General features: G+C 36.4%; 1 protein-coding gene across 2 annotated transcripts in view; it reads left to right on the top strand.

The window, feature by feature from the left end:
* The window catches only part of BMPR1B (bone morphogenetic protein receptor type 1B), a 423,330-nt gene that overhangs the window by 88,686 nt on the left and 312,466 nt on the right, over positions 1-22,178 (top strand). The gene's annotated exons all lie outside the window — the stretch shown is intronic.

Here is a 22,178-nt window from a genome sequence, read left to right as displayed (position 1 = left end):
TGGGCTGAGAAGCGAAGGTGTGGGTTAAATCGGGTTTATTCTTGGGCATGTTGAGATGTCAGTGAAAATGGATATGTGAGGCTGGAGTTCAGGGAGGACTGTGGCTGGAGATAGTAAATTGGAGTTTCATTTGCATGCCGGTTTTGCCTAAAGCCACGAGACTAGGTGAGACTGTTTAGCGAGTGAGTGTAGATAGAAAAGAAGTTCAAAAACTGATCCTAGAGAACTCTGAGGTTTGGAAGTTGGGGAGATGAATAAACTAGTGAAGGAAGATGAGTGAGGTAAGGGCAATCAGGACATTGTGTGTATCCAGGGAGCCATGTGGTGAAAGTATTTCAAGGAGAAGGAATTGATAATCTTAGTTAAATCCTGTTTAAAGTTCAGCCACAGGGAGGGTCAACGGGTGACCTTGACAAAAGCAGCCTGTGGTGTTGAGGGAAAGCGAGCCTGGGTTGGTTTCAAGAGAGGCTAAGAGTGGAGGAGGGAATTGCAAGCAGCAAGTATAGACAGTTCTCTTGAGGAAGAAAGAAGCTGAGAGATGAGTGATACTTGGAAAGGAAACGAGGCGAAGATAAGTGTTTTTTTCCGTTTGTTTTTTAAAAAATGTACGTAAAGTCAGCACAGGAGTGATCCCGTCAAGATCTGTGTGTGTGTGTGTGTGTGTGTGTGTGTGGACTGCTGCGGTGCTGCCCTTAGGTTAGCCAGGGGGGATGGGCCCTAGGCCAGAAAGGGACCCTGGCGTGGGGAGTGAGGGGAGGAGGTCTCGGAGAGGCACACAGACTGTTCAGTTAGGAAGGGTGGGGTGTATGGACACAGTTGCAGGTTGGTAATAAGGTGTGGTGAGGCATGATGGAGTGTAAGAGGGGTTTAATGGTGTGTGTTTAAAAGTTTTGTTTAGTTAATTTTTGTTTTTTTACTTTCTGTGGGCTGTCCTAGAGAGAGGAGTGGAGGGTGTTGGGAATAAGAAGTAAGGAAGCGTTGTAGAGAGAAAAGCAGTCCTAGAAACAAAGTGAAAGGCTGGTGGTCAGTGGAGTTCTATGACAGCGGCTGCCTGTCCTCGGATATATTGTATTCTCTCCATTTGTTCTAACTCTTCAGTCAAAACCAATAGCACAGAGAGGATTGTCCCCTGACTTGCTTCTTTCCCTTCCTCTGAGTTTCTGTTGTTGCCGTAATTTCAGTCCCCCTCTGCACCTTGAGTGCAAGGGCTCCTGTGTGCCGCGGACTTTGACTAAAGAGTTGAGACAGTGGCGGGAGATTATAACATAATCCTTCTTGCCTTAATTAAAAAAAGTCCTTTCCCTCATGCTCAGAGCAGGTGTTCTTCCTTTTTTGTTCTATGGATCCTTTTGGAAAACTAGGGAAGCTTATAAACCACCCCTCCCCCAATAAATTTTAGGTGAAACATTCATAGTGTTTCAGGGAAAACCAATTAAAAAGATACAATTTTCAAAGTATAAAAAAACACACTTGTGATATAATAATATGCGAGTATTGTGCATTAAACAACAAGATCTAGTGGCAGGTCACATGACTACCTTAATTTCAAAGTAGTCAGTGGGTAAACACTACTCCGAGTTATCTGTAGCACCTGAGATATAATATGAAAATGTTTGTGATTTCCACAGGTGACTAGGTCACAGGTACTGGTACTGTGATTTGTTGCCTACTTTCATAGGTAAAGGAAGTGCTAAATTTCAGCTAAAGATTCATAAAAACAGAGGTGAAATATTCTACCCCGCTCAAGTTATATCCTGCACTCTGTGTGTGAACCATTTGGAAGTCTCAGCTTCAGGCTAATCACTCTTGCCTCAGAGGAAATACTGCACCTCTCCTGTCCAAGGCTGATCCCATCACTCATGGTCTGGGCCCCTGTTCTCTATTTTCTCTGGGAGCCACTCCAAATAAATATCCCAGATTGCTTTTATATCTTGAATCTTTTTAGCATGGGTTTTCCCCTTCTTTCACGGAATGCACTTGCATTTCTTCCATCTACTGTTTCCCGTGAGGGCAGTAAGTAGCCTAACTTGCCTGGATGTGGTCAGTGCATTGACTGGTACGTGCCCTTTAAACGTTTACTGCTTGTGGAAGGTGCTCACTAAATGTTTAGAATAAATAAATAGGTACTTCTCTTTCCCATGGAAATTCACAGACTTGTGTTTCAATTAGCAAATGCTGTAACTGTCTTCCTTCTGGTGAAGGGAAGATCCTCACAGGATTAATGGGCATCATAATAAGCCCCACTGGTAAACGGAGTAGAGTAATAGGTAAATTCATCAGCCAGTCCATGAAAGTTAACCTTCTCCTGGAGGGATATGCTAGATTTCCAAATTTAAGTAATTTTGTTAAGAAAAGTTGAGAGTGACTGTCTGTCAAACCTGTTCATTGGTTTCCATGATAATTTGATAAGAAAATGTGGAACGATTTACAATTTATAACTGTATGTGTAAAATACAGTTAACCTCAATTTCATTAAGTTGCGAATGTTTAAATGTATATGTTTAAAAATATAGTTCTGATTTAAATTTTGTAGTAGATTAATGGAGACATGAGTTATCTTAGATTAAAAGGATAGAATTCAGTGAGAATAGAATTTAGTTTTGGAGAGGTATTCACTCTTAATATTAGAACATGTTTTTGTCCTTGATATGAAATTACTTTTATTCTATCAATTAATGCAACCTGTCCTGGATTAATCTGCTTTTCTCATAATCCAATATCTAATATTCTTTGAACACATACCTCTAATTTATGTAGCTGTGAATTATATCTTTATTTTATAATATTTGTTCTGTTTTCTATTCCTTAATTATTGAAGAGTTAGTTAAATTTATGTTTTTTTTACTTTACAAAAAAAATTCTGTATCCAAATTTTACTTTACAAAAATTTATGTTTTGTTTACTTATGTTTATGTTTTTTTGTTTGTTTGTTTGTTTGGCGATACGCGGGGCCTCTCACCGTTGTGGCCTCTCCCATTGCGGAGCACAGGCTCCGGACGCGCAGGCTCAGTGGCCATGGCTCACGGGCCCAGCCGCTCCGCGGCATGCGGGATCCTCCCGGACCAGGGCACGAACCCGCGTCCCCTGCATCAGCAGGCGGACTCTCAGCCACTGCGCCACCAGGGAAGCCCTATGCATATATATGTTTATGCCAACATAATGAGTCAGTTGAGGTAACTGTAAAGCTGTTACATCACTGCTTGGCACATAATGAACACTGTACAATAAAGTAAGGAACCACAAACATATATCTACACAAACACTTATTCTCTCCGGCTAGATTATAAACTTGTGTGTAAACTCTGTGAACATGGGACCTTGTTTTTCTTGAACATTCCCTTCTCCCAGGCATACCTGGCACAGTGTCTGGCCCATAGTAGACTATTAATAAATATTTGTTGCATGAATGTAAGCTCCTAAGGAGGAGTGGTCATATAGGGTGGGAAGAGAGATGGAGAAAGTAGAGATTTTTTTGGTAACTCGTGATAAAGATGAGCACATTTCCACCTCTTACGTATTTGCACTTGGTGCAATTAATATTTCTTACAACTACAAAAAGACTGTGGTTATGGAAGGTGGATGAGGTGTTGGGAGGTACATCATTCAGCCGGGACACACTGGCATGGCTGTCTTGCTTTTTTCTGGCTAGCCTTTATTCTCATTGGATAAAGGCCACATCAGTTGGATAGTATTTTGAATATTATCTGTGGCCTTAAGTGAATATTTGGAAGAAAAGTTATTCAATTAAGCTGTGTAGATAGAAAAAAATATGTATACACACATATATGAAGGGAAGATCCTGTTAGAGTTAATGAGCGTCGTGAAGCACTGTTGACAAATACTATACGTCTGATGTTAAGCAGTGATTGATATTTTAGCATATAAACCGTTTATATATTAACCTATATAAACTAGTAAGCTATATTTTAATATTATTAAAAATAAGATACTTTAACATGTGGCACGGTGCTTTTTCTAGTTCCAAATGGCAGTCATGGTAATGGAAGTACATTATTATTGGTTTTATTACATTTATGTACTTGCCAGTTCAGTAGGGAACTCAAATATTTTACAGGGTCATAAAAATTAATTAGTAGCATTTTCTTCTTGTGATGATAAGCACCCACATTAAAATTACCACATTCCATGTACCTTATGCTTTGATCATCGTTGTCTTATTCCTCCCCCTTAAGAAAAGGCAGAGCAACTACTATACTATATACATGCATAAAGTAATTTTATACTTGCCAGTTGATCTTCCCTTGGGGGCTACTGTAGTTTTTATAAATAGCTTGCTGACTTGGAAGAAACATAGTTCTGTTCTTAGGAACTCATCTGGAAAGGGCATTTCTTTGGGGATATGGAGACCATGTGTGGAATTTCAGCTACAGGAAAAATTCTGGGATTTAGACAAAGAAATATTGGCTGGTTTAAAATTGAAGGTCCGTTTGTGAAAAATTGGTTTGCTGTTAATAGCCATATTTTGTTTTTAGAACCTAATATATTGTGGGTTCGTGGTCCCCAGTCTGCAGTTTTCAAACTCCTAGGGACCTGCAAACAGATTGGTACCACTGGTCATATTATCCTGGTCAAAAGTACTGATTTGAAGTAGTTTATCTTTGATTTATTAAAAATGAGCAAATATTGTTTCTTACTTAAAAATGGCAATTTGTTTAGTTCACTGAATTTTTCATAAGATGGAATTCATGGAGTAAAAATAACAAAAAATTCCTTTGGGAAAGACCCATGTCAGACTGAAGCCTGATCTCTGCAACTGTCATATATGTGAGATTGTTGCCTCTAGAGATTTGATTGATTGAATTAATTTATTCATTTGTAAAGCTAAAAAGAAAGACTATTTAGGTGAATTTTACTTTTTTAAAAAATTGAGGTGTAATTGACATACAGCATTATATTAGTTTCGGGTGTACAGCATAATGGTATGATATTTGTATATACTGTGAAATGATCACCACGAAAAGTTAGTTAGCATCCATCACCACATAGTTACGACGGGTTTTTTGTTTTTTAGTTTTCCAGTGATGAGAACTTGTAAGATTTACTCTCACCACCTTTGAAATATACAATACAGTATCATTAACTATAATCACCATGCTGTACTTAGTATCCCCAGGGCTTATTTATTTTATAACTGGACGATTGTGCCTTTTGACCACCATTGGTCATTTCTGAATTTTACTTTATGGTGACTATCAAAGTTTAATGAGCTACTTTTTATCCCACATTAAAATTTTTGTTGGAAGATGCAAGTGGTTTTATGATTTCTGTGATGAGAATATCACACTCCACCACCAATTTCTCCAATCATTGTAAAAGCACTAAAGCTGTTACTGAAGACTTAATTTTCCATGAATTCACTTTGAAACCTTTAAAAATTAAACATTAAATGAATACTTGGAGAATTACCTGTTTACAGTCCAATTTAATTTTAAGAAACCTTTGCTTATCATATTCTTCAATGGCTTAAATATGCTGATAAAAATTTCTCATTCTAGTGATTTACAGTCTTGTTTTTCAGGATGGTGTTTAAAATACCTAAGCTCAATTCTTCTTATTGCAAGTTAAACTTTTTCCTGTTCAGTCTGTAGTTGGAGGGAAAGTAACCGAGTTATTTGCATTTTCTCCGGGCTGCCTTTGTATGTTTGAGGATTACTAGGAAGCTCTCTATTCTTGTTAGCTCTCTTCCTTCAAGCCCCATGCTGCCTCGTCTATTTTATAACACTCCTTTAGTATCCTGAAATGACATGATACTCTACTATAATTTTATAGCAGTATAAAGGAAAAATTACATTAAAATTATTTTTATAAAAAATTTTAACAAGTACATTTTCAAAAATAACATGAATTTCAATATGGAAATGTTTGGGCAAGACCATAACAGGAATAATGAAGTAGTTAGGTTCTTGTACATATGTGTAGTGTCACTAGGAAGACCACTGATACAAATGCAGGTTAAAAAGAAATTGGTTGTATCAATGACTCAAAAACAAGTGGTGCTGAGAATGTGGGTACGAATTTTTGATGTGGTGAATCACTTTTGACAAGGCTCTGAACAAAACAAATCTCTTGACTTACATAGTTGTGTTTTTGAAAAATTCAGTGTGTATTAAAAATCTTTCATAAATGCTGTGTGTTTGTGTAAAACGAAGTAAAGTTCTAGACTCAGATAATTATAAACATATTTTTCACACTCATGAGTCTCTAGCCATTCATTCAGAAGACTTCAGGGACCCAAGAACATTCTTTGTTTGGGACTGTCTTCTGTATTGGCAGCAAACATAAGCAAGGCTCTTTTCAGCCCATGAAAAGCCAGTAATATTCCCTAGTCACTGTGCAAGTCAAAATGTGATCACCTGTTTTCAGAAAGACCAGCCCTAGGTGATTCTTTTGAGAACCTTTGCTCTAGGATAAGCTTTTAAACCTTAGGGCCTATTTTTTAAATCATCAGTAGTTTTTTCTCCTCCTCTATAGACTGTCCACTTTTTTTTCATCCTAATATAATCAATAAGGGTAAGGAATTCACATTTGCTTATCTCAGAATATGCCTAATAGACATTGAATGGTGCAGCTATAATAATCTAGGTGTACAAATAAAATTTCAGTCAAATGACCAGTTGCTAACAAACCATTGTGGGTGATTACCAAAGAGGTCCTTTCATCTTCTTTAAGTGGAATTCCATTTCATGTAAAAATTGAGCATTTTATTTTAAAATACATGGGGATAGAATAATAACACCAAACATTTGTAGGACACTTAAGAAACAGTTATGTTACTTGCCTTATCTCTTATTTTTAAGTTTGCTAACCATTGATAAAGCAGGCATTATTTATATCTTCACCTTACAGAAGCAAAATCAGAGCTCAGTTACTTTGCTCAAGGTCACACAACTATTAAATAGTAGAGCCAGGATTTAAACTTGGGTCTTTCTGACTCTACAGCAGTTGTTCTAAAATTGCAGTGGTGTTCAGATAAAATCTTTTTGAAAGTGGATCACCACTGTTAAAAGGTGTCTAGCACAGACCTTCAGAGACGCTTTCTTAATTTTTATATAACCTATTTATCTGTAATTCCTCTTCGTTTCCCTCTTTTGGGGGCAGCTATAGGTATGGGATATAAAAGTGACGTATACGCAGAAATTCTACTTGCGGGTGTTTTCAAAATGGCCATGCGAGATTGATGGCAACCAGTACTCCAAACTCGCCAGCATCATGGTGCTTATCAGCGATAAGCATATGAGCTCAGTCTCCCTGTGTGCTCTACAATGATAGAAAATATGAAAGCACTGCCACGTACTTGACAAAAACTACATAAATAATAAAACCCAGAAGGCAGAAGATAATGCTTAATTTTTGTCAACGTCAACTAATGGGAAAGCGGCTTGAAAATTCTTCTGGTGCCGGTTACCAGTGAAGAAGATGAGTTTACGTTGCTGCCACTGGTGATATTTGTGACTTCTAGATAAACAGTACCTTTTAGTCGCCTGTGTGGTGTTCTTTTCAGCATTAATACATTTATTTAAAATAAAGTCGTATGAATGGATCAAATGAATTATTCTTGTGCTTGACAGTGAAATAATCAGATTTTCACTTATGTTTAAAATGTAGAGAGGCTTCCCGTTAAAAATCGCATTTGTCATAGTTGCTGACACAGCCTCTTTCCCTTCTCTGCTAGAAGACCAATGAAGACCTAGAAACACATACAGTATTGGAGGGAAAAAAAGACTGACCCTGCTAGAAATTTTAATGCATTTCCTCCACCTAGAAGGAACCGAACTGGGAAGAACCAGATTGTCTGATGAAACGGATAGCCCAGCCAGTCTCAAGTAGGAAATGTAGTTTGCTGCTTTCGTGACATCTGCTGCTTGTTCAAACACCCATGATCTTTAAACAGTGAGAAAATGAGGCTGCTCTCCATCTGCCGCAGGGGTGCTGTTTTTCTTAGGAGGCTATAGTATTACCATCCCTTATGCCTCCATTGTCTTATGTCTTTCCACATCCGTCTAGCAGCTGTATGAACAGTAGAAAGCAGCAAGAACGTGAAGGACTGGGAGAGTTGGAACTGCTGACTGCTTGCATCCTGAAAGGAAGAGGTCTCCTCAGGTAGAGGGTTCAAGGTGGGAATGGAGAACTAAATGGTAGGCAGTTGACTCTTTGATGATCCTTTTTCAGACCAGCAGTATTTAAGAAGGTTCCTCTGCAGTCCAGAAGAGCAGCTTTAAAATAATGCCTGAGAGTCACTGAGAACTGGGCTTGTAACTCTTCACGTTCCTGCTACAGCATTGAAAAGGGGCTTCTATAACCATCCAGGAGTGCAGTGAGCCAGGCCAACCCTCTGTTGATGGGTGGACACCATCATCATCATAGAAGAGGCAACAGAAAAACTCCACAATGTGTGATCTATTAACAAATACTGTACTTGAGGATAAAAGTTGATTATCCTGAAGATGCAAGAGAGAAGCACATTTGGGGGAAGTATTTACAACTAGAAGAACATTTAGAAAACAGTTTACCATAAGAGAACGTAGAAGATATGGTATCTATGAAACTACAGCAGGGAGCTATAAGAAAACAAACTCATGCTGAGGAAAGATTGCAAGGAACACTAAAACTGAGAGCCAGATGTAAGTCTGCAGAGGAGGCAAGAAGAATTACTGTCTTGAAAAACTAAATCAGTGATGTGAAGAACAAACCTCAGGAAGTTTCTTAGATTTTAGAGGATCAAGGAGTGCAAACAATGGGAGAGAGAACTGAAATTCAATCTAAGAAAGATAAATATAAATGGCTGATAAAAATATGAAAATAATTCAGCCTTATGCAAAGAAATGTAAATGAAAATAATGAGTTCTCCCTTTGGGCCAATCAAATTGACAAATATTAATCATGACGCACTTCTGACACAAGTTCAGTTAAAAAAAGATGCTGTTTAAAATGTACAGTTACTTAATACTTCAATAAAAAACTAACACAGCATTGTAAATCAACTGTACTTCAATAAAAAATGTACAGTCGTTTAGATAGTTTGATAACATTTTCTTAAAGAGGTTAGCACTTTATCTAAAGGAATAATGCATATGTAATAAGATTTATATATAAGGAAAATAGAAATTGGAAAAAATCCAGTAAACTGTGAGAGACTTAAATGTAGTAATAATTTATAGCCTTAAAATCATGGTTTTGAAAATACCTTGTGATATGGAAGTGTCCTTTCCTAATAATGTAGTTTCAGTGTTTCCCAAGCTGAATGATAATAGAGGAAAAAGGAAAATATATTAAGTGGGGAATAAATTTGGGAAGCTGCTTGCTACCCACATTTGTTATGACTTGCTTCCTAAGTCATTTATTAAAAGTCATAATAAACATTAGCATATTATAGGCTCTGAGAAATCCTGCAATAAAGACATCTACTAACCATTTTACACCACAAAAACACTGTTTTTAGTGGAACATCTCCCAGAAGAATGTTCTTTAAATACCAGTTTGGGAAACTATGTTTATGAAATAGAAGTAAATACATCAAATAACTTAAAATTATCTCTGAATAGTGGAATTGTTTTATACTTATATGTAACTCAAATTTTCTTCAAGAATTTCTTCAATAAGAATGCAATACTTTTTTCTAATATAAGAAAGTACGGCAAATGTATTAAAAAATTTGGGGGGAACTCCAGCTATAAAACTTAATAGTCATTAGAGGAAGCATCATTCTGGTGGAATTCATGTCATGATTACTTGCTATTACAGAATTTTGGATTAGACATGTATTTTAAAATGTGGAGGGAGATATTTTGACCAAATCTTTAATGATACTGACTTAGTTCTTCCTTAACTATGATGAGTTTCAATAGACTAACAAATTGAGTTCTCCTGAGTCAAAATAGAATGAAAATAGTTATTGTTTGTTTTAATCAAAGAACTGAATATAACCCTTATATTATTTGTTATTAACCCTAGCCATATGAAAAATAGTTCAGGGAGGTTAGTTGCTGTTGATGGTTGAGGGGTGTGTGTGTGTATGTGCACGCTGTGTGTTTAAACTTTCTAACTTCTTCATTTCTTCATTTTTAATACATCAAAGTGAAAAACACTGTAATCCTACCTCTTCAGAGTCTTTCTCCACCCTTTCCAAAGCAACTTAAATTCTTCTAATTATTCACAGATGAGATTAAGTCCAAAGAATTTTTGTTCATGTTATTCTGTTTTTTCTTCTCTTTCTTTTAGAGGTGACTACCTTTCTTTTTGCAGCTATATTAATTGATAAGCACATCAATCTAGTTTACTATTGCCCTAATCATATTTTATTAATGCAAGACTTTTTGGGCTAACAGGAAAATCTGGAAGTGATTTAGATCCTTGCCTTTTTGAAAAATTTGAACTGTGGTCCCATCAGACTGTCTAGAGCAAGTTAAATTGGAAGGTGAGAGAATTAAGCTTCAGGAGGCTACGCTTTGTTAGAAAGTTGTAAAGTGAAGTTGAAAGAAATGCATGTTTTAGTTAATAATTCTTCTTTTTGAAAAAAAAACAGCTTTCCATCTTTTCAGTTATCCAAATGAATTTTTTTATGATTTAAATGAAGGCTATATAGCACACAACATGCATACCCTTACCATGAGGGGTGCTTCAGTGCTGAAGAGTCAATAGACCAGTCTTACCTGGTGTTCTGTAGTGTGTATAGGGTAAAAGAGCGTTTCTTCCCTCACATTAATTGACTAGGTAAGACATAATTTCAGAAGACCTTCTGCACATTTATTTTTAGAACAGTCAAAGAAAGTACCGGAATCCTCAAGTGGTTAGCTCCTGCAATCTTGATTTGGTGAACACTTTGATCAGTGTAGTGTAGCAGTTTTGCAGCCAAATCCTAAACCAGGTGGTGTAAAGATAATGAACCTTAAAACAATGGGCTTCAGTGACAAGGCTTAAAAAAAGGGGTTAATATGCAGTAAAAATAACAGAGAAACCCGTGAAAATAAAAATACTTTTGAGTTCTTTTGGCTGCGACTGTGAGCAAAAATTATTTAATTGTATATTAATGACTAAAGGGTGGTGTGGTTAGGATTTCAAAAGTAAATTATTTCCATTTCATCCAATGAAAAAGTCCTCTTCTTTCTGGGTCTCCAGGAGCTCAGTTAATGTTTTGCATTGTGATCAATGTGGTTTTGGGGATTTTCATCTGTAACTAATTAGAACGTGTTTTTTTTTTCTTAATTTGAAATTCCACCTCCTTGGTGAAACTCTCTAATTGGAATAAGAAAAGCAAATTTTTCTGTCCCATTCTCTCTTCACAAGTGATTCCCTATCAATTCCTAAACTGGGTGTAGGGCTGCTGATGAAGGGATAACTTGTGGCCTGTCACTTTATTCTGTAACCAGATTTTTTTTTTTTTTTTTTTTTACCAAGAGGGGAAAATTTGGTCTCCTTTGGGTATGGAAGAAATAATGTAAGGTCTGAGAATTATATATGCTACAAACTTCAGGAGCAAAAATTGTGTATTCATAAGTGTTTAGAGATCCAGAAATGTCCTTAAGATGCTGAACACCTACGGTAACCCAAATAGTCATCAGATGTTACAGAATGAGATACATAGTACCAAGGGGCAGCTCTTGAGAATAAGGGCCATTTCTTATTTGTTAATTCACAGGTCTTGAATAGCAGTTTTTACCTAAAAGGTTTGCTTAAATATCCATCAAGAAAGTTAAAAAACTGAGGCATAAGGATTCAGTTTATGAATTAAATTATATCTATCTTATTAAACTTGTTCTATCTATTGGTCTTTTACAGCTAGGCATCTTTTTTCTTTTTTAAAGAAGAGGTGTTTGCTACTTATACTGCATGTTTTTCAAGTTTTGTATGGGTTTTCTCATCCTCCTATTAATAAGTACTGAGATATTATAGGAAATGCTGTTTTATAATAGTTGGAACTAGCTTTTAAGTTTGTCAGACCCACGTCTTCTTGATTCTAGGCATTTCTGCTGCCAGTATCTCCTAGAAGTTCTTGGACTAAGTCCACCTAAACGTTCACCTTATGTGTCTCTTTTACAGATCCTATTGCATCCTATTTTATTCTATCCCATTCTTTTATTCCTTCCTATATGTGTATATATTTTTCATTTTGGTCTTGAGAGTTATAGATAGTGTAGTGCAGTGATTAAGGGAAAGGACACTGCAGCTAAACTGGATTCAAATTCCAGTTCTGCTACTTACTAGCCGGACGATTTATGGTAAATTATTTAAGCCCTCTGTGTGTCACTTTCCTGATAGTTAACATTGGGATACTAATATCACTTACCTCTCAGACCTGTTGTAAGATTAAATGTGATACTGCATGTAAAGTGCTTGGAACAGTGTTTAGTGCACATCTGAATTCCTTTGTCTATCTTTGAAGACTGATTAGAGCTTGATATTACCTGTTTCATCCCAGAGTATTTTCTGACCCAGTTTGATGGTCGTATTTCACTTTGACCAAGTTTGATCTCTTGCTTTGGTCTGCCCTGCATGTTCCTAGAATACTCTCCACACTGCTTCAGCTACTTGAATTCTAATTATCTGGGAGGGTGCGTGTCAAGCCTTCTACCCTTTTCTTACCATCAAAGTAAAGACATGGTCCCTGAACTCACAAAACTCACAGAGATTGCAAACCTTTTTAGTGCAGACACAGAAAATTGCTCTTTGGTATCCCCAAACATTCTATATTACAGCACTGAGCAAAAATGTTACCCAGTAAATACATGCTGATAATAAAATTGTGCTTGTTGCTAATCTGTTTAATAAAAGAGAAATGACATATAATAATATATGTCTGAATAGACTTTTCCTATTTACAATTCCAGTTGTATGCTTCCTAATAGATTAGGAATAATCAGACATTGTTTTCACATTGTATATTCCCCGAACCTATTGTTTGAATGAAGTAGGATTGTCCTAAGGCTGAATTTCATACAGGTAGGTGAATAGTTTGTGTTTACTGCTTGGTATACACTTAAGCTATGAGGAAACTATACATTTTAGTGAAAATAATAATAGTAACCTTGCTGTACAGTGGGAACTATAACATAACATTGTAAATCAACTATAATAAAAATGAAAAAATAGTAGTAGTAGTTAACTTTATATAGTGCTTACTATGTGCCACATGGTACCTGTCTACCAACACTGAATCTGGACTGAAAAGCTTTAAAAAAAAATGAGGACAAGATGACTTGGGGAGATTCCAAATTTAATTATAAATGTTAGAAACTTCTTTTTTTAAATGAAAGATTTTAGTTTAGAGAGTTTTGTGCTTAATAGAGATGGTGCTTCTAGATAGCTCACCGGGCTGTATCTGGCTCTGGGAGATATCAGATGGAGGAGGTCACCACAAGAAGTAAAGTGGGACCGTGGAGGACACTGTCCTTGCAACATGGAGTGGTGAATAACAGTTCTGAGGTTTTCTTTTCCACTGAAAGTCTCTCCACGGACTTCAGGCTATTCAAACTGAAAGGTGAAGAAAATAGTAGCACTCTGTATTTATTTTGCAGTATCTATTTGGTTTCTAATTTAGGCTGTGTGTTTTCCTTGAATGTTTCATTTTGACATAATATATTTTAAAATGGACTTTTCTTGTGGATAAACATTTTATGGTACGATTTTTTTAAGTTCTAGGCGACAATGTGGCTGTGTTTTATTTACTTGAATCACATGTGATGAGAACCAGACTCAAACTTACTTCAGAAATAGTGTTAATTATACAAATGGAAGAGGCAGTATCTTTTTGATTCATCTACACATTTCAGAGTTGCACTATAGTGCCTTCCTAAAACCATATCTGAATAATCATACACCATCTAATGTTGGTAGGTATTTTATACTTGCCCATTGGAAGTTATATTTAATTAAATGACTACACAGTGATGTGTGGTTGTCAGGTAGGATGAGATTCAGCATATGGGTAGCTACAGTAGTCCCCCCTTATCTGTGATTTTGGCTTCCGAGGTCTAAGTTACTGTCAGCCAACCAAGGTCTCAAAATATTAAACGGAAAATTCCAGAAATAAACAATTCATAAATTTAAAATTGCACACCATTCTGGGTAGTATGATGAAATCTTACATCATCCCACCTGGGAGGTGAATCATCTCTTTGTCTAGCGTTACCCATGCTGTATACCCTACCCACCAGTTAGTCACTTAGTAGCTGACTCAGTTATCAGATGAACTGTTGAGGTATTGCAGTGCTTGTGTTCAAGTAACCCTTATTTTACCTCATAATGGCTCCAAAATGCAAGAGTAGCGATGCTGGCAGTTCAGATATTCTCACATTGTGCCGAATTTATAAATTAAGCTTCATCATAGGTATGTATGTCTAGGAAAAGACATGGTATATATAGGGTTTAGTACTACTCAGTTTCAGATGTCCACTGGGGGTCTTGGAGCATCCATATCCTACATGGATAAAGGTGGGGCTGTAGTATATGGTAATGAGGTTAAAGGTAACGGAAGATAGATTCAAATGTACGTGACAAATTCTGTACTTAAATTGTTCTCTTAATTACTATGGATTTTAGTTGATCTCCTACTGGCATATATAAATTAAGAAAAAGTCAGTGAAAATGTTGGTAGGTCATGTTATGTTCTCAGGTATCAACATTTGGAGTGGGCAGAATTCAAGGAATATATGTTGCAGTAGCTGTGCTGTAAAGAAACAGTGGTCTGTGGCTAGAGTGCCCGTCACTGTAATTACTGGAATCTAGTCTCCAGAAGACCCTCTCTTTGGCATACCACCCCAACATGGATCTCAACCTCTCCCATTTTGCACCTCCTTTATGGCAGGTGGGCAGTAATGGTGGCAGGTGGGAGGATGTCAGGATAAAAGCCTGGATTAAGAAAAACCTTCAGTTATTAAAAAATTCAACTTCAAGTTACTGTTGGAGATTTTGTGGGGAGGAGTAGAGGTATACGGAGGATTAGAAAGTCATTTTGGATATTAGGGTGACCTGAATTCCGTAGGAAGGAAATGTTTATTAGGTGCCATTTCTGAGCCACATAGTTTTGTATTTCTTTTACAAATGGTTCATTTATTAAGAGTCAGAGACTTATTGAAAGACTTAAATTGTATGAAAGTAGATCATTTCTTAGAATTTCTTGACTGTAGATTAGGAACTTGACTTATATTAGGCACTGGACAAAGGGGTACAAGCTCAAGGCACGTTAATTATGTTTTGGAAAATACTAGGACTGGAGGTTGAAAGTCAACAAAAAGTCAAACTCTCTTGATTGCCTTTTAATCAAGTTTATTTAAATCATATTTAAAATTGTAAATCTTGAACTTATTTTTTTCTATTTAAGTATGTTCTTTATATGACACAAATGCTTTTAATAACTTCGGTATATGGAGGTTTGTTTTATAATTTGTTTATAATTTTAACAAATGATATACTTCAATATAATAATTTATAGAATAAGAATTAAGTTTATGGATATAGTCTAGTTTAATTCAGAAATATAAATGTAGACTTATTTTTATTTATTAAAACTCAAAAGAGTGTAGTATGTAGTTCAAAACACAAAGCTGTTCATATTGTTTTCTAAAATTTTCAGCAGTTCCTATTGCCTTCAAGATGAAGTCCAACATCTCTTTCAAGGAGGCCTCATCTTTTTCATTTATTTCTTTGCAAAGCTTCTCTTTGTCCCCAGTCTGCTCCCCCTTCCATTCCTCATAGGGGTTTTGTCACCATCTATCTTCTCGAGTGTTACCTTAACACATCCCGGTAGCTTTTTAGAGGGTGACCATATGTTTAATAGATAAAATATAGGTCTTGAGAGACGTCTGTCAACCTTCTGCCTTGTACCAGTGTCCACCCATGCTCTCCCTGATATTTAGAATAGCAGTATTCTTTTTTTTTTTTTTTTTTTTTTTTTTTGCGGTACGCGGGCCTCTCACTCCTGTGGCCTCTCCCATTGCGGAGCGCAGGCTCAGCGGCCATGGCTCACGGGCCCAGCCGCTCCGCGGCATGTGGGATCTTCCCGGATTCACCGGGGCACGAACCCGTGTCCTCTGCATCGGCAGGCGGACCTCCAACCACTGTGCCACCAGGGAAGCCCTAGAATAGCAGTATTCTTATACAGTCGTATTCTCTCTATCTCCTTTTACTCTTCCTGTCTTTTTCTTTGCTAACTCCTTTTTTACAAACTCTTTTCCCTTAGCAGAACCCTTCCCTGGCCCAATCTGAGCATCCAACTGTTGCCATAACTCTTCGGAAAGAAGTTGTCTGTGTTCCTGACTACGCATTCATTGTTCATTTCATTGTAGCTAGACTTGCTTTCATCAAGTCACTAATGACTATTGATTTGCCAAATCTCATAGATACTTGTTTCAAGCGCTGGCATATCCCCTGTATCCAGTGGTGCTGCATATTAAGCACACAGTAAATATCTGTTACATGATGACATCTTTCACTTGCATTATCTTCTCTTCATTTATCTGACGTCACCTTCTCTAGGCTCTTTTACTGGCTTCTTAAATATCTGTGTTCTCTCTAAGGTTCTCATTCTAGCATGATTTTTACTCTTCTCTGGATAGAAACTCCATTTACAAACATATCTCCAAATGTGGAGCAGGTCTCTCACCCTAAGTCTTGGCCCATAGTAAAAGACCTCAATCTTTTTGTGTGTTCATGGAGTCTCAAACTCAGGATGTCCAATTTTGAACTCATGATCTGTCCCATAAAGTATAGTCCTTTTATGTTATTACCTGTAAGTGACATCACCAGATACTCTGAAACCAGATCTAGAAACAACTCTCTAATTCTTGCTGCCTCTAATAACTTAATTTTGAGTCTTCCTCTTCTCTTTATTCCTCCATCTTAGGGCCTGGGTCAGTGCCATCTCAATTTTCACCTGGAATGGACTTAGTTTAGTCTCTCCATGTGCCTCTTTAGCTTTGGCTATCTATGTTTTCTTTTCCTTTTCTTCTCTTTTTAATTTATTTTTTAACCTAAAGAAAAGTTTTTAGAGTTTCACTGGGGTGCATAAAATTTTTTTTTCTGGAGCAGATTGAAAATATTTGTTTGTGAACCCTTAGAAAAACAGAATTTTTCAGAACCTTCCAAAAGTGATTGACACATTGCTCAATACATGTTTATGATTTCGATACACTCACTGTATTTTTTGAAGTTAATTTTAGCTACATATTAAGATCACAGTTTACTTCTTTATTCAGTTAAAAAGAGAGCTTCTCAATGTTGTTGGCTTTGGGCATGGGGAAACTAATGGGATCACATTTCCTTGGAAGGGGCCAAAATGTGTCTGTCCTTTGTTTCCAGTGTTGAAGGATAAGTATAACTTTTAACAGTTGTATTTGAGGGAAAGGCCATTCTAGGCAGAGCGAAGACAAAAACCAGTGCTTAATGCAATGAAAAGAAGCAGAGTGAAGATATTCTTGGAACATGAAAATAATGTTTGGATTTATGCAAATGCATTTGACTTAAATAAATAAATAAATATATTTTTATTTATTTGGCAGTGTTTGGTCTTCGTTGCTGTGTGAGGGCTTTCTCTAGTTGTGGCGAGCTGGGCCTACTCTTCATTGCAGTGTGTGGGCTTCTCATTTGCAGTGGCTTCTCTTTTTGCGGAGCATGGGCTCTAGGCACTTGGGCTTCAGTAGTTGTGGTACACAGGCTCAGTAGTTGTGGCACATGGGCTTAGTTGCTCTGCAGCATGTGGGATCTTCCTGGACCAGGGCTCGAACCTGTGTCCCCTGCATTGGCAGGTGGATTCTTCACCACTGTGCCACCAGGGAAGTCCCTCATTTGACTTATTTTTAATCAAAAGTATTGGTAAGAAAAGATGAATATTTATGTTTGCCTAGTAACGTTAATTTATTTAGACAAATACGTCATCTCAGGGATTCCCAGTTTGGCAGACTACATGTGATGGATTGAATGCTGCCCTTTAATTTCTTCCGCAACTCCTAGTTTCTTGTTAGCACTGCTTGTTTACATAGTAGTATGAGTCTCCATGGAGTCATTATTTAAAAGTCGAATGTTAGCACACTCTGAGGATAGGGCCAAAAATAAAAGACTGTTTCTTAACTTTGTCTAAAACCTCCTTTTTTTTTAAACAATAAAGCTGTAATTTGTTTAAAATAATTTCTTACTGTCTTTCACACACATATACACACACATAAAGGAGGCATACTACTTTGTATTTCTGCTTGCTAGATAACTTGTGAACTTCATTTATTCTTTCTATAATGTAAAGGGTAAAACCTCCATAGCTGTTCTTTTAAAGTCTAGAATCATTATTCATATATTGTATGAAAACAGTTTTACACTTTTTTTCCTCAAACCTTTTCCCTTTATATTACTAAGCACCAGAAGAAAGCCAAATTTTTCTTGTGATGCTAAAATTTCTTCCAGATCACATGCTGAAGCGTACCCTTTCTGTTTTTCCTTTGAGGTCCTTCTGAAGTGATCAGTTGTAGACTTTTAAGTATATATGGCCAGGTCTTTAACGGGAGCTACTCTGTCTAAATTAAACTCTTCAGATAGCATGTATCTGCAGTATTCAGCTTTGCATATGGGCTGCACTTTAACCAGGTAGTATTTAGTTTTCTTCTTTTAGATTAGACTGAAATTAGGGATGTGTTCCATCTGTATTGTATGGGTTCAAAAGACCTGCTTGATTTTGAATTACTCTTATTTATTATAAAATAGATTGTGACTGTTTCTAAGTATATATACTTTTCCTAATTAGTAATACTGTATTTAAATTATTTTCCTTGAGATCACGTAAGCATCTCTTTAAAATTTTTAGTTTTTTATTTTTGGCTGTGTTGGGTCTTCGTTTCTGTGCGAGGGCTTTCTCCAGTTGTGGCAAGCAGGGGCCACTCTTCATCACGGTGCGCTGGCCTCTCACTGTCGTGGCCTCTCTTGTGCGGAGCACAGGCTCCAGACGCGCAGGCTCAGTAGTTGTGGCTCACGGGCCTAGTTGCTCCGCGGCCTGTGGGATCTTCCCAGACCAGGGCTTGAACCCGTGTCCCCTGCATCGGCAGGCAGATTCTCAACCACTGTGCCACCAGGGAAGCCCTAGTTTTTTTTTTTTTATATAAAATGATTCATGTTTTATATATGCTTGGCTTTTTAAACTTTTTTTTCTAAAGAAATGAAGCTGAATGGTTATAAAGACCAGCAGCTCCACTTTCCCCTTTGAGACCCTAGTCTGTGTAAGGAATAGCAAATGTCTTGCAGATTGAATAAATTATTAGTAGTACTTTCAAGGTGATATTTAGCAAGTCTTATGGGTAATAGAGTTGAAAATATATGTAATCTATATGTTATAAAGTTACATTACTTAGGGAAGAGATTGTGGAGAAATTTAGATTTTAAAGAAATGTATCGTGTTGTTGTAAACAGCCTTTTACAATTCTATTTTTATAAATTCTGACCAGTCTTAACTAACTTTTGCTTTTAAAACTTTGGATAAAAATTCATGTTACATGAGTTCCTTCAATGTGAACTTAATAGAGTTCAATAGAGAATCAATAGAGCTGTATTTGGGCTTGTTTTTGTGATTTTCTTCCACTGAAGTTGGAATGCCGTCTTAGGTTTTTGTCTCTCAAGGGCCATCATAGTCACACACTAATTCTTAATCACTGTGTCTGTGGAGCGTCTTGCTAATGTAGCTCGCAATGTATTGACTTCTTATTTCCAGCCAAGATTTTGGAAATGTTTCAACCAAAAACAAAAAAAGTTACGAATTTACCACTTGTGATGGAGAACATCTTTACCTGGTTATGCTATTTGCTGTGTGATGATTGTGGAATTACTGCGATAATAGAAACTGTCAACTTAGTTATCAGTGCACATTTTGGATTAAAGCATCCTTCGCTTTTATTTCTTCTCAGTCCTTTTTCTTGTTTCATTATATGTTAGAGAATGGAGAATTGGGAAGGAAAAGAAATGACTTAATGTTTCATCATTTAATTCAACTTTTTTGAGTATGTGAGAGTAAATGTAAATGTTTTTGTTAAAGTGAGGCTTTTGCATTATCTGTGGATTTGATTTTCTTCCGGCACAAAGTATCCTCTGTTAGCACAGTGAATTTATAGTGCTCCAACATTATTGATAGTCTTGCATTGGATTCTGACCTGACTCTGCAAGTTTTTCTCTGAAACTGAGATGATACAAAGGTTAACATGGCTCAGAATTCAGGATTTCCCATATCAGCTCTGGAAGCTGTTCTCTGGTATGCTCTTGAAGGGCCATTACGGAGCAGTGGAAATAGCTTTAGATGAGTAACCCGAGTTCTCAAGAAGACTCTGTTGTTTTCGAGTTTCAGACACTCAACTGTAAGTAAATTTTTTTCAGTGAGAGGTACAATATTATGTTAAATGCCGCACGTGCATTGTCTTAATTCTTATAGTCAGCGTAAGCTAGGCATTATTATTTCCATTTTACAGATTGAGAAACCAAGGTTTAGAGAAGTTAAGCAGCTTGCCCGCGATTACAGCCAGTAAATATAGAGCTGGAATTCATACCCAGGGAATGTCTGGCTCTAAGACCTGGCTCTTCTCTGCTCTGTATTCTCCTTGTAAAGTACCATGTACTTATTGTGAAGATTAAATAAGCTAATATGTATATCCTTTGTAAAGTAAGCTATTAGTCTTAGTATCGTAAAATGTGGACATGTTTGGAGTTGGAACTGTTGTTAATCCCTTATGCTATTTTAAGGCTTTACATTTACTTTGTAATTTTATATATAAATATTTTACACCTTCAGGATTGCTAATATTTTTTCAATGTCATGTTTTTTGATTTAGGAAGTGCTCATGTTATTTTTTAAAACCTTTACTAAGAGAGAAGGAAATCTATGATTCCCTCTCCCTGCCCTTGTAGTCCATGGAATTTTGCTCTGAAAAAAAAAAAAAAAAATCAATAGTTTTACCTCAGAATCTTCTTTAGGATTTTCTGAACTTCAGAATTTAATAATTCTTTATATTATTCAGTCATTATTTAGTGCTGGAGAATAGGATCTTTTAACACTCCACTATTCTAAAAAAACAAACAAAAAAACCAAGGTAAACATTTAAAAAATGGGTTGATTGCTTCAGTGAAGAACTTGTAAACAATTTAGTTTACTACCTGTATATACAAGCTGTTGTGTTGTGCATTACTGAAATACTTTAATGCCTTCTTTACTTAGTATGCATTGCTGAAATACCCTAAGGTTTGATTCTAGAAAGCTTGAAAAATTTTAAATTGCAAGAGGAAAACAAATGAATGCTTATTCATGTTGTAACACTTTTCTGTAATTTCCCTCAATTTCTGAGGTTGTCCTCTGCTACCTTTTATTCAGGTTAGGAATGGATTTTAAGTACTCTTGATTCCAGGTAATTTGTTTAATTGTCTTAATGCTATCTTTATAATGACTTTAAGCTGTGGCACTCTTGTGAGCCAGTGCCCAAGGGCTGGATAATTGACATCCCGCCAGTGAGGTCTGCTTTCTCTTACTGGCCTCGGCAGCCTCTGTGACCTCACAATGACGTTTTAAAAAATCTTTTAACCTCTAGTAGCTTTGAAGGCAAAGTTCTAGAATATGGTTTTGGAATTAAAAACTGATAATTTAAGTAAAACTAATTTACATACATATTTGTAGACAAAGCCCTCGCGTCTAAACTGTACTTTAAACTGTGGTTTAAATACCCTTTAAAAGCATACAAATGTTTTTAAAAATTATTTTTTAAACCCAGGAACAATATAGTGTGAAAAGTCCCTATCAGTATCACATATTTAGTGATGGTTACAAGTATTTGTTTGAAATATAAATTTGGAAATTCTATTTTTTGATTAAAGTAGAAGTATATGAAATTATTAACCTTACTTTTCAGATGGGAAAAAATTTCTTCATCTTTCATGAATAGTATGATTGATGAATCTACTGCTTATTGTTTAAGGTTCTTATTAACAATTTCAAGTATTTAGCATAGCCCTGTGTAAACATTCGGCAGTAGAAGATGATCTTTGGTTGCCCAGTTACTTATAAATGCTTTCTGTGAGCATGAAACTGAACTTTGGATAAAGGATATAAGAGATGATCTCTGCTCTAAGAAGCTTGGAGTGAAGAAATTCTAATTTGAACTAATTTACAGGTACTGTAAGTCCACACTGGCTTTGAAAGATGTTGTAGG

The sequence above is a fragment of the Phocoena sinus genome, chromosome 5 (assembly GCF_008692025.1).
Source record: "Phocoena sinus isolate mPhoSin1 chromosome 5, mPhoSin1.pri, whole genome shotgun sequence".
Lineage (NCBI taxonomy): Eukaryota > Metazoa > Chordata > Mammalia > Artiodactyla > Phocoenidae > Phocoena > Phocoena sinus.
This window is presented reverse-complemented; position numbering and strand designations above follow the sequence as displayed.